The following is a 10399-nucleotide window of genomic DNA, read 5'->3' as shown; positions in this document are numbered from 1 at the left end:
TTTGAGCAACTCAAGTAAGGCAAGTGTGACAAATGTGGCAAAAATCATGTGGCAACATATGGCAAAGATAGTCACAATATAAACAGCCACATAGTTCTGCTGGGGCCTCAGCACAACACACCCTTGAAAATAAACTAATAAGCAACTAGTCCGCTTGACACTGCAGTAGAACCAGCATGAGCGACGGCACTGCCACCTACTTGGAGTCCGAGTCCACGTCCTCGACTTCGTCCTCGTCCCTCTTCCTCTTCGCCGACGCTTCTTTGCTTGAACAGGACACTGGGCTCTGCTTCTTCATCCAACCCTTGTAGATATTTAAACAAAGGTAGGCATCCATTGTTGCGTACATGATGTGATCTTCATCTAATGTCTTCAACTCCCATGCATGATGAAACTCGTGATGAGGTTTCTTCAGTTTAGCATACGAAGGATCAATCATGGCTACTGCCAGGGTCAGCATTGAAGGTTGAGAGGAGGACACCAGGCTTGCCATATGGAGATTGAAGGGCTGGCCTACAACGAGACCTATCCGACGCAGTACGTCACTGTCGTTCTTAAATCCTACAGTAACGAATTTCACTCTTTTGTCCTTGAGGAAGTTCTTAAAATCCTGGCACTCAACGTCGGCATGGCATATGTGGTAGACCAAGCAAACGTTATGTACACAAACCTGGATCACGGCGGGCTTCTTCCTCTCTTCGTCCTTTAGATCCTTCTCTCATCCCAGGACTGTGGTGTACTCAACATCTAGCCCAGCGACCCACTCATCCGTTGAACTGTTGAACATGCATAGGAAGCGAGCAAGCCATGCTTGCACCGTCTCGGATCCACGTGTGTAGATGACGATGAACTGATCGCCGGTGATGGCTCTAACCTGGTACTCAGCCGCGACCATGGAGATTTGGGAGGCCATGGATTTTGGAGGAGGGTTAGGAGAAGTTGAATTGTTGTACCCCGCAAAAAAAACTGGGAGCGAACTAATGTGAAAGGACGGGACGACTGGGAGCGAATTGTTGTAAGGTAGAAGATGGGGACGAGTAGGGCGTGCGAACAGCGTGGGGTTGCTGGCTTGCCCGGTGGATCAACGGCTGCAAGCCCCCAAAGAGTTCTCGAGAACTATGCGGGACCCACTAGATGTCATGTCTACTAGACCCATATCGTAGGCCTGGCGGTATAGCTTATGCCTGTTCGCACGCCATGCCGCCGCATGGATGTAACTTCACTTAATTCCGTCAAACGTCGCGCCTCCCACGACCTTCGCCTCTCTCGCGCGGTCGCGCCCTTTGAGACTTTGACCGGCTATAAACGAGCAAATTTTTTTGCCTTTTTTTAGACAAGCAATTTTTTTTGCCTACACCGCATGCATGATACTCCCTCTTGTCCTTTTTTCTCCTGTCAACCATTCGCAAAGTGTTGGACCAAATTTATACTTTTTTAACACCACCTTATATTAATTAACCAGCCACACCAGTACACTCATTCGATACAATATTCACCACACAGGGCGGTATGTTATTTACAAGAATACCATCTAATCTATTGTCAAAGCTATACTTAGCAATTAAGTGTGCCACCTTATTGGCCGAACGACTAATCTTTGACAATTGAAGATTGTTGATCAACTTCGTGATGCTCAACGCTTTCATCTTCAGGTCACGCATAGCAGACCTGTCAACGCTTTGACAGGCATCAATGAAATCCCACGACCAAATTTATACTAAAAATATCAATATCTACAATACTCCCAAAACACTTAGGCGTGGTGCATTAACTTCTACCTCGTTTCTTGTTTCTTGACATATCAACCAATAGGAGATGTGGGTGTGCATGCTTTTAATGACTTGAGACTACCAAACACGACATGCAGTGGTTAGTTCATTGCATGCAATGCTATTAATTAGCAAATAAACACTAAGATCTCTCATTTTCCCCTCCTCCTTGGTCACAGTGCACAATCTAAGATGACTTGCTCACCTAGACGGAGGGAGTACTGATTATAATGAGTACTATCTCCTTCCATCTATATAGGGCCTAATGCATTTTTCAAGACCGCCTTTGACTATTGATAAAATTAATACTACATGACATGCATAATGTGAAAATTATATCATTGAAATCTCCTTTCACATACGAATTTGATGATGTGCATTGTCTAAGTTGCATGTCATATATTATTGCTCTAACATTTGGTCAAAGTTAGCCTCGAAAAACGCATTAGGCCCTATATAGATGGAAGGAGGGAGTATAAGAACTACGTTTTATAATGAGTGTAAAAATATTGATTTGACATTGTGAATGTTGACACATTGTGGAATAGTTTTTGAAGTCTGCAAAAGTACTCAAGTAGTGTTGTCGTTCTCCACAAAAAAATGTGTTTACCAATGCATGCATGAACTCTGGTTACTCTAACCCCCCTCTCTTCTTTAATTCTTTGCCACATCAGCATGTTTGCTATTCCCATGTGCATGATACCAGCTAAGATACCACCATTATGGCCAGCCTTAATCATCGCATGCAATAATTTAGTGCACCTTGAAATATGAACATGTATGGGGCGTGTTTGTTTTTAATGACTTGAGACTATACCTAGCCCGGCATGCAAGATGACTTATTATGCACCGTTCCCCATACCTGCAGGAAGCCCGTTCGTCTCCAAATTTTTTCCTCTCCATGTGTGGAAACAATATGCCTGCCAAACTCTCCTTCTCCCTCTGGTGGTCCCACCACTCCACCCGTGTGAAAAAATCTGCATGCATGACTCTCCTCCCCCCACGCTCGTCCAATCCGTTGTGACCAGCAATATTTCCACCCCTTCGCTCCCCCGTAATTTACTCCAATAAATATGCCCACGTAGTTGTTACTTAACTGCAGGTGCATTCGGTCACTGACATATGGGCCCAACAGGGGTCTGGCCCACATGTCAGTGACGCAACTGGACCGGCAGTTAAGTCAGTGCAGCTCAGTCCATATCTTACGTAGGTGTGCCATTGCTCGCTATAAATACTACGCCTCCCACGACATCGCTATCTCCTCCCCCTCACGTTCACGTTCATTGCTATTTCCTCCCCCTCCCTCTCAAGTTGACCACCATGGCATCGCCCCTCCCAAGCCCTAGGAGCCCCTCGCTGCACCGCGTGGACGGTCACGCGTCGCCATTCCGTTCCTCGCCGCCACTAGTCGAGGAGGACGCCTCGGTGTTCCGCTCCTCGCCGCTACACGACGCGTCGCTGTTCCGTTCCTCGCCGCCACTAGTCGAGGAGGACGCGTCCGCGTTCCGCTCCTTGCCGCGACGCGTCGAGGTGGACGCGTTGGCGTTCCCAATCTCGCCAGCACACGCGCCAGAGGACGCGTCGGCTCTCCGCTACGAGGAGAACGCCGCGCCGCCCGCCGAGCCCCCCAGCCTTGAGGAGCTTTGGAAAGAAATGGATGTCACCTTGTGGGAGGCTTTGCCTCCAGCAGAGCGCGCCAAAATAGAGGCGGAGAAGAAGGCCGAGGAAGAGAAGCGCACCGCGGAACAAGCTGCCTGGGAGGCCTATGTCGCGTCCGAGAGAGTCAGGCAATTTGCTCTTTGGTAGAAGGCTCGTGCGAGGGCCGTGAGGGTGGCGGAGGACGCCCGTGTGGATGCCCTGAGTGCAGTCGGGCCCAAGCGCCTCATCTACGCTTGGCGGTACGTGGACCGGGTGCACGCTTCCAGCGAGGAGGAGTACATGTTTGTGCCGGATCACCCCACGGGTGAGATCGCGCTCGCCCGCTGGCAAGCCGCCAATCAGCACCTCGTGAGTTGCGAGGCTGAGGAAGAGGCATTGTGTCGGTGCGCTGGGAAACGGCCGCGCACCAGGGCACTTGTGGCGCGCTGCAAGAGCTCCTGCGAGCGTCGTGGCTTTTAGGAGGAGTATAATTTTTGTTTCGGAAGGCGATCTCATTAGTTTTGGGACGCAAATGATAAATCCCGAACGTTCAAGAATTTTTAGCGTCCTTAATTAAGTATGTAAAAGGGAAAGTTTGGAAACCTTGTGTATTCGTACGCATTTTGCAAGTACATGCATATAGCACAAACTTTACTATATACTATCGCAGGAAAAGAATTCTATGAGACCAGGTCTCACGCGAGACCCATCCTGATGGATGACACGTGGCATTCACAAATCACAAAGCATCCCCCACCCCCCACTTAAAAGCCACGTGTCATCCATCAGGACGGTTCTCACCTACTAACCATGAGACCTGGTCTCATATACGAGTAATTTTTTTCCACTATCGCACTACACGTCTCTCTCGATATATGCTTGCAGACTGTGCTACTCCCTCCGTCCAGGTCAATAAGTCATCTTCGGTTGTGCACCGTGACCAAGAAGGAGGGAAGACTTATACACCTAGACGGAGGGAGTACTAACATTACGATGCGGTTTTTGTAAAAGTAGAAAAATAGCACTAGTCAAGCTTGTGAAACGATTCAATGCAAAACAAATGCAAAAATGCTCGTTTGATTGTTTACTTTTAGCTTCCTTCTCTGTGGTTATTTCTCTGTCGTACTTTGTACGGAGTATCTCACTGGTTGGAAAGGCATGCAAATTCCCAAACCACTTCCTACACCCTGTATCTCACTGGTTGCCGGCGTTGACGTTGTCGCCCATGTCATCGAGGATGAGATTGCCGAGGTCGAGGAAGAAGTCGTCGTTCGCAACTAATCATGTGGAATAGCATAGTAGTAGGATACAGAGTAGAAACATGAATTTTACCACGATTTTGAACAGGAAGGATAGAAACACATACGGTGCAACGGGAGATGCACCGTTGGCGTTGAGGTTGTCGCCCATGTCCAAACACCGTGTAGACACGGTCTTTGAGCACGGTTCGTAGTCGTTCCACGCTCGGGCATTGAAGTTTGTAACTATTTTAGATTAGAATATACTACTCCTCCGGTGCTAGTAGTAGAGCAGAGTCCTACTCTACTACTCTACTCAAGCAAGTTAGGGCATAGCATTGTAGGGAGTACCAGTACTGTGATCACTCAAGCAAGTTGTCTGGCATCGACATGACCCTACGCTGTTGGTATGTGTCTCGTAAGTCAAGCGGCATGCTGTAGTCATCATCACTTGTCCACTTCCCGCAGCACATATTCGCTTCTCCATCTTTGTCCGCACATAATCTTGTCCAATCTTCCATCCCCGCTAAGGCGCCTCCCCCCCCCCTCGTCTGAAACCCAAGCACTAACAATGGCAGAACCGAGTAGCGTCCACTGAAAGAGTGGCTTGAATTCGCTCCCCACAGAGGTAATCAAGCTCATTGTTTCACGTGTAGACAATCTCAGTACCATGCCGCTCGTCGCGTGCTCGTCGGGGTTGTACCGTTTACTCAAAGCCCTCAGGCCGGAGCTTTTTAAGCCAGCTCCTTGCTTGCTGATGCCGCCTGATCTTCAGAAATGGCGTGTCACACAGCATAACGATCGTAGGGTGGCGAGCATCAACCCCCTTGACTGTGATCCGATCCCCGCACTACTAGGAACAGGGCTATAGATGGAATTGACACTAATGGCGCACCAGACATGTGGTGCGCCATTACTATATACAAATGGCGCACCATCTGTTCGTGCGCCATTAGTGTGGAAGACACTAATGGCGCACCAGGCACACGGTGCGCCACTAGTAACAAAATGTTTTTTTTTCATTTTTTCAAACATACTAATGGCGCATCCGGGCAGAGTGCGCCATTAGTAGTTAGAACTACTATGGCGCACCAGCCATAGAGTGCGCCACTACTGTATTTTTTTTTTACTTTTTTGCAAAACTACTAATGGCGCACCGTTGCATAGTGCGCCATTACTAGTTTAAACTAGTAATGGCGCACTGTGCCACGGTGCGCCATTAGTACAAAAATTATTTTTTTTCTTTTTTACAAAACTACTAATGGCACATGTCTGTGTGGTGCGCCATTAGTATGTTGGGTTACTAATGGCGCATGTCTCTGTGGCGCGCCATTAGCACCCCTCGCACCCTCCCCCCGCTCCACCGCCGCCGACGACCCCCGGGCCCGCACCCTCTCCCCCGCTCCACCGCCGTCGAGGACCCACCGCACCCTCCCCCGCTCCACCGCCGCCGACGACCCCTCGCACCCTCCCCCGCTCCACCGTCACAAATGAATGCAACTAAAAATCCAAAAAAAAACAAATTTGATTATATTTTCAAATAACAAATTTGATGATATTTTCAAATAACAAACTTGATGATATTTTTTAAAAAATTATTATTGTTTTTATACAAAATTATTACTGTTTCATATTCATATTCATTTTCTAAAAAATTATTAGATGCAACAAAAAATAATAAAAAAATTACTTATGGCGCACCGCTGGCTAGTGCGCCATTTCTATCTAAAAGAAGATTACTTATGGCGCACCGCTCGGGGGTGCGCCATTGCTATCAAAAAAACATACTAATGGCGCACCGCCAGGGGGTGCGCCATTAGTAATCTTCCCCCTAGCTAATTCGCCCAATCCCTTCGCCCCTCCCTCGCCAGATCCACTTCCCCCCCTCGCCACACCCTCACGCCCCCTCCTTCCGCTCCGACAACCCCCGCGCCCTGCCTCACCGTCTCGGTCCTCGCCTCTGACGGCCTGCCGCCACGACTGCCAGCCCGACGCCGCGGCGCACCCAGCCGTCCGAAGCCTCCGCCGCCCCGCAGCCGGCACAGGAGCCCAGCAGCGCCTCCCTCCATCGAGCACCCGTCCCACCAGCAGCGCCTCCCGCCTAGCAACGCCTCCTCCCGGAGCTACGCCGGCGACCAATCCATAGGAAGGTAGCCACCACTCCTATGTCCCCCCTTCTTCCTCCTCCCTCTTCCCTCACCCCCTCCCTCCTTCCTCTTGCATCCTCTGTCTGTTCATTTTTCCCCTGATTTTTGCATTGGATGAGTACGTGCGCTAGATTGGGTATTGTGAGAATATAACGATGGCCATTTCCTGATGAATACTTGCTGCACTATTTTTTCCGGTGCATGTTAAAGTTTACTTGTGAAAGGATTTTGCATGATAGGTGTTTGTGATAATGCTTCAGATGAGCAAATGTTTTGGTTTAAACATGTTACTATGTTAGTAGTGAAACGTGCAATGACTGGTGATATATGAAAGGAAAAAGGTTAAGTTGTTTTATCTGCACCGTCTTGACCTGAAATCAAAGCTTAGCAGTAAATTTTCAGTTTGAGAGAGCAGGAGCTTTGTCTTGGTTATACACTTATATTGGCCGAAATTTGTTAACACATTAGTACTGGTGGCCGTCTTGATGCAGGAGCTCAAGAACCTGCGGCCGCAGCTCTACTCCGCCTCCGAGTACTGCGAGAAGTCCTACCTCAACACCCACCAGAAGCAGATGTGAGTAGCCACCTTTGCTGTTCCTCCTCTCCTCCATTAGAAGTAGTCGCAGAGTTATTGAGTGGACGGACATGCTTAGATGGGCCTGGAAGACAGGAAGAACATTTAACTTGAAATGGTCATGAATTGGAACTAAGTGTGTCTAGAACAACAATAACTTACACTAGTTTTGTAGCCTCCAGCAAGTTTACGAGCAAACAGAATTTTCCTTCTCTTTTAGAAATATGCAGGCAGCTCCCTGATCAGTGTTGTTGTTGGTTGCTGTAAAAAACTAGTTACTAGTGCACAAATGAGTCTGAGACATGCCAAGCTAAGCTACTCACCATTTGAACTTTTTGCACCATCATGAGTTATCTGGATGTTAGAGTACTCTAGTACAGTACTCCTATTTGTATGGTGAATTTGGTGAATGAACAGTCAACAGTGTAGTGAATGAACAGTCAACAGTGTAGTGATTTAAGGAGGAAAGTTATCCGGCTGGATTTTCTTCTTCTTAAAAGCTTCAACTACAAAGTATAGTTTTACAAGCTTCTGCAACTTTTTCTTAACTGCTGCTGCTGCTGTTATGCCTGTATTCACTGCTGCTGTTGTACTTGTGATGATGTTGTACTTGTGACGATGCTACTTGTGATCTTCTGAAATGACCCATTGGCAACTTTATTACGCAGGGATAATGATTTTGCAGGTACCCCGAGAGGCCCTTGAGTTTGCCGGAATGTCGATTAACTTCCGTTCCGACAAATTCGGGTACTCCATATGTCCTATTTTCAGCAAAGGTCATGCTGAAATTTTCCGTGAATTTTAGCATGACTTTGCTAAAAATAGGACATATGGGGTACTTGCGACTAATGCATGGGCCGGGGTATCTTAGTACTTAGTTAAGTAGGATCAACTGCCCCGCCATTCTTGTTGCATTAAACCATAGGTGGCAATAGAGCCAAGTGATTAGGCCCAACTTAGAATTCTCCTTAGCATCGATAAACCCTAGATGATAAACCCAACATAGGTGGCAATAGAGCCAAGTGATTAGTGCCAAGTGATTAGGCCCAACCTAGGGTGCCTCGGCATCGATAAACCCTAAATGATGAAAACTTAACTTGGCTTCTATAGGGTGCCTCGTTGTCGATGAGAACCTAAATGATGTATGCTTAGGCTTTTAGGGTGCCTCGGCGTCGAGAAACCCTAAATGATAAAAGCTTAGCTTTTAGGATGCCTCGGTGTTGAAAAACCCTAAATGATGAGACCAAGATCTTGTTCCTTGACAATAACCAACTTTTTGACCAAACTTTTTTCCTATTTAGAGCGAAACATGGCCCACAACGATGAGGCCGGCGGTTGGGGCGGCAAGCAATTCTGGGAGCTATCCCAGGAGTTGGAGGAAGAACCTCACCGCTATGAGGACGCCGCGGAAGACACCGATCCTGACTACACAACCCCTAGTGGCGTCGGGGATGACACCACTGATGATGGCGCCGCGGATGCCACCACTGATCATGGTGGCGCATGCATAGATGGCATCCAACTGAAGAGGCAAAAGAAGGACCGCCGCCCGAACGTGCTCGGCACCGTCAGGGAGGAATTTACTGAAGTGAACTCCGACGGGCATCCGACGGCGCCCAAACACGTAGTCAAGGGGTACTCGATTCAGCTCGGGTGCATTCTCTGGAGCACCGCCTCGATCAACACCGAGAACCTAAGGCATAAGGACCGAGGGAATTTGCGAAGCCTCCTCTTCACGAAGCTGCACGAACGATACAAGTTCCCCGCTGAGTTCGCAAACACACGCCTCTCAGGTAATAAAGTGAACGGTGCCGCCCTCACGACGATGAGCACGGCCCTGTCTACTTGGAAAAGCACGGTGAAGGCAATGATTGACAAAGGTGATAGTTATGAGAAGATCAAGGCGAAATATCCTTTGATGAGCGAAGATGACTACAAGGAGTTCAAGATCAAGTGCGAGAGCCCCGCAACCTCCGAATCAAGTCAGTGGGGGAAAGAAATGCGGCAGTTGAACATAGGGGTCCACTAACTCGGTCCCGGCGGTTACAGAGTGGCGGAGCCTGTATGGGACAAGGAGGACGCGGAGCGTGCCGAGCAAGGCCTACCGCCCCGCTTCGAGAAATACAGTGACAAGCAGACCAGGAACTTTCTTAGGGCCCAGTACAAGGATGACCCGGTAACAAAGGAGCTTACCACGGATCCAAAGACTAAGGAGCTTGAGCTTGTTCTGGTAAGGAATACACCCCCGCGTAATTAGCTCCATATGGTTGCATTCTAATTAATCCCCAATATTTCTAAATGGTTCACGTTCCTTCCGCAGGACAAAGAAAGCAGTAGCGCGGGGTCGTCTCAGAGCTCCCCTTTCGACACCCCTTTGAATAGGGCGTTGAACGTAATGAAAAACAGGGATAAGCTCAATAAGCCGACGTCGGCTGGTCGTGTGGCCGGCAAAGGCTTGTCCACAAAATGGTCGTCATACTATGCCGCTGGTGGGCGAAAGGAGAAAAAGACCAGCTCGGAAAGCCAGTCGCGCAAGGTTGAAGCACTCAAGGCACAAGTGGCACGAATTTCGGAGATGGTCCAAGAGCAAGTGCAAAAACAATTGGGATCGACGCTCACCGGCATTATGCCTACCTTGATTCATGGGATAACGACGTGGATTGCGGGTGGCCAGCGGGGGCCGCCCCCGATTCCCAGCTTCACGGCCAGCAACTCGCACAACGCGCAGGCGGCGCCATTGGTGTCTCCGGCGGCGGCGGTATTGGTGTCTACGGCGGCGGCACCATTGGTGTCTCCGGTGGTGGCGGTACTGGTGTCTCCGACGCCGGCATTGGAGCTTAATGCACCCGGGTGTACGCCGGCCGGCACCTCGCCAGCAAGCGGCCCCTCCGTCAGTTGCACGCCTGCCGTTGGCGGTGCCTCGACATTAGCCGAGCTCGACGGCATCACGGTAACTAAGCCTCTCGGCCGAGGACTTCATCTCCTTGCCTTTGACTGGGCATCCCTGACGCCCTACATGTTTTCGCAGGGCGC

The sequence above is a fragment of the Triticum urartu genome, chromosome 6A, assembly GCF_056163025.1.
Source record: "Triticum urartu cultivar PI428250 chromosome 6A, HENAU_Tu73, whole genome shotgun sequence".
Taxonomy (NCBI): Eukaryota; Viridiplantae; Streptophyta; class Magnoliopsida; order Poales; family Poaceae; genus Triticum; species Triticum urartu.
This window is presented reverse-complemented; position numbering follows the sequence as displayed.